Source organism: Podarcis bocagei (assembly GCF_964188305.1).
Source record: "Podarcis bocagei genome assembly, chromosome: 1".
In the NCBI taxonomy this organism is placed as follows: Eukaryota; Metazoa; Chordata; class Lepidosauria; order Squamata; family Lacertidae; genus Podarcis; species Podarcis bocagei.
Window position 1 is genome coordinate 35,402,410 of NC_138125.1, and position 3,683 is coordinate 35,406,092.

Sequence of the window (3,683 nt, forward strand, 5' to 3'; positions counted from 1 at the left end):
AAGAGAAGGCGAGATATAAATCCATGCCAATAAATAAATAAATAAAAACATGTCACTCCTCACATGCTCTACGAGATCTGCACATTGTTCATGTATGTAGATGCCAACAGCCTGCTTCCCCACTGGACCATGTGTGTCTGGGAACACAGGTGATCTCTAGGTGTTGCTTACACAGTAAGGGTTGGACTGTGAACTGGTTCAGGCACCAACATGGGATTAAAACTGAAGGTATAAAATGACCACACTGCCAACATAGTAGCGGATTTGTTAATCCACCACCCACTACCCTCAACAAAGACTGTGCACACTCGCAACAGTGGTAGCAGGGATCTACCAACAGCCTACTGATCAATATGGCTAACTTGGCCTCATATTTCATCCCCCGCCGCTTCCACAACTGCAAACAAATCTCACTATAGTTCATCAGAGACAATAAAAGGAAAATAAACATGCCTTGCCCCCTAGTCTTCTCTCATCGTCAATGCAAACCAATAAATATACAGAAAAAGAACCTACTCAATTGACACTGACATAAAACCCCCACATACATTTTTTTAAAAAAAACACACCAAAGACTGTGCACCCAGGTTGCCTAATGGACTTCATTTTTTTGCTCCACCATTGAGAAACAGTGACTGGGAAGTATCAGCTGCTGATTTTCTGCCTGTTGTAAATCTCTTAAGGACATAGAATCTGTGTCAGGAAAAAAGGTAGCAACCCCAATGGGGGGGGGGGAATCCACCCAAAGATATGCAGATGTGGTCTCATGTGTGTGAATGTTGGAATTTAACGGTTGAAAATATGGTAGCTGCCAGGCTACAACCACTTGCCTGGGAGTAAGTTCCGCTGAACTCAACTGGAGTCTCTCCTTTCCCCCTCTTCTTCTATATTCAATTTTTTATTTATACAAAACAAACACATGGGGGGGTATAATAATGGGCAGTCTAGTATTTCTGCTTCCAGCCAGCATTCTGTAACATTTCTCTGTTCAATATACAATCCCATCCCAGGCCATAGCTGTCAACGTTTCCCTTTTTTAAAGGGAAATCCCCTTATTCTGAATAGGAGTCCTCGCAAGAAACGGGAAAAGTTGACAGCTATGTCCCAGGCTGCAGCATTGCTGAAAGCTATGAGCTTTCCATCTTGTAGCCATGTTTTTTATAATTCAGCTATTAGATGACTGGAGAAATCATCTTCCACATTGTCATCATTCCAGTTGTCTTCCCACACACATGCATCTTCATCTTCATCTAAACCAGCCCAGTCTTCAGCTGGGAACTCCTCGAACTCGTCATCCTCCTCCAGCAGCCCCAAGTCAACAGGCTGTTTCTTCTCCAACTTCATCAGCCTCACGCCATTCTAGAGCCCACCAGCAACTTTCCCACTCTTTTGCTCCCCTGGCTGGAGTCATTTCTGAGTAAAGACACATAGAATTACACTGTAAAAGTATCAGCACTTTTTGGTGTTTACAGTGTACAATGAAAACTAAATGTTAGTTTATCCCCACACGACACCTGTTAGATATTGAATGTAATATTTATATACAATATGTAAGAGGAGTTGTAGTCAGTCAAACATGCTTCCAAAATGCTGTTGAGGATTAATCTCACAACATGTGCTTCATTCGCATGTATGTATATAAAGGCCCCTAACCGTTATGTCCAGTCATGGCCGACTCTGGGGTTGCGGCACTCATTTCACTTTACTGGCCAAGGGAGCCTGCGTACAGCTTCCGGGTCATGTGGCCAGCATGACTAAGCCGCTTCTGGCAAACAAGAGCAGCGCACGGAAACGCTGTTTACCTTCCCGCTGGAGCGGTACCTATTTATCTATTTGCACTGCGTGCTTTCGAACTGCTAGGACCGAGCAATGGGAGCTCACCCCGTCGCAGGGATTCAAACTGCCGACCTTCTGATCGGCAAGCCCTAGGCTCTGTGGTTTAACCCACAGCGCCACCCGCGTCCCTTATGTATGTCTATATCTATATCTATATCTATATCTATATCTATATCTATATCTATATCTATATCTATATCTATATCTATATCTATATCTATATCTATATCTAACCTAAATATCATTGTACTTTCTGAATGCAGAAAGAAAGAAAAATCAATCCAGTCAATGGAGTAGAATGAAAATAAGATGAGAACCAGGTATCATTAGCACAACCTGTTAACATTATAAAACATTTACAAAATTAACATTACAAATCAAATGTAGATTTAATTTCACAATTTGTCTTCCTACTTAATAATGTTAAGGACCATGCTCTTATAAAACCCAGTGTTAATTACAGTAAAATCCATCAAATCAAATTAAACATTTGGAATCAATAGTGGTTATCCACCTACTGTTCCTAATGGCAATCATGTCTTTTGATGAGTGTTTCCAATATGCCTTACTTTTATCACCTTCCCCAGCTTTCAGTGAACCCAATGTATGCTAATTCACACCTGATAACAATTGGCTTTTGCCTGGACTAACCCTCTGAAGCTGATGATAAAATGTGTCAGCTGAGATCTTTTTTTCAAGAAGCTGCTAAAACATTTCGCATTTGGCCAGCTTGATTACAATGCCAGATGAAAGGAAACTGAATAAAAATACCTGCGTTATTACTCCATCTCACTCCTACATTTTGTTTAATAAGTTATGATGTGTTGCCCATTACATTTTTAAAAGGAAATCTTAATGCTTGCTTTGGAACTTGCTAGCCATCACCTGTGTCCTATACAATCCTATGCATACCTACCATACATAAGACCCAGCAATTTCAATGAGGCATACTCTTAGGCCAAGTGGGTATAGGGCTGCACCCTCAGTAATCTTTGCAGGTCTTCCCCCCCCCATGTGTCTTTAGGCCCTAGATATGTAGGAGGTAGTCAAACTACTTATCTACAGTATTTATCCCAGCATTGGTTACTCTGGCTATTAGCAGCTCTCCAGAGTCTCCAGCAGGCCTCTCTCATATCTCCTGCTAGCTGATCCTCTGTAACTGAGGTCGCAGAATGAATTTGTTGTTGGTTGGGAAAGCAAACAAAAAGGTATGCCAAAATCCAGGTTTGGGGCAAGTACTCTTTGGTGAGAGAACTCCAGCAGAGATTTAAAATCACAAAACATGCAGCAAAGTAAAGCGTAGAAATATGGGCTGTTAGACCTTTAAAATATGCCCTTCTTAATTCCTTCCAATGTTTTCTACTTCCCCAGCATAGAAAAAGACCATATGTTTGGTGAATTAAAAATGGTTTACTTACAAACTCTTCAAATTTCAGATTTATGTTCTTTTCCATACAGCATTCAGAAAACATAGGCAGCAAAAGTCCAGTTGGTCCAAAGTGGTGAAAGTTCCTAAATTATTGTTACAGGAACTTAAGGATGGCTTTGTAAAAAGCTGGAGTAACCAGCTCAGACTTCTTTACATGTCAGAGGTCACATGGTAGACGGAGACAAAGAATAGACTTGACTTCCTCCCTCTCAAGGTGAGGAGGAGTGACTTAGCTAAGTCTGGCAGGACAGCTTACTCTGTGGCATTAACCCCTTTATGCATTAATCAGACTTAAGCATTTTGGGTATATGAGGCTGGAATGTTTGTACTCTCTCACTGAGCATGTTGTTTCCAGAACAAGGATGGGAATCTCTGACCCAATAAACGTTTTTAAGAATATAACACAAGAGCGTAAGGA

The 3,683-nt window shown here is 41.1% G+C and overlaps 1 pseudogene across 1 annotated transcript; it reads right to left on the reverse strand.

Annotated features, from left to right (window-relative positions):
* Positions 1–1,127: 1,127 nt before the first annotated feature.
* Positions 1,128–1,368, reverse strand: LOC308582600 (26S proteasome complex subunit SEM1 pseudogene; annotated as a pseudogene). Its single transcript has one exon. The product of its transcript is annotated as a 26S proteasome complex subunit SEM1 pseudogene (transcript).
* Positions 1,369–3,683: the final 2,315 nt, after the last annotated feature.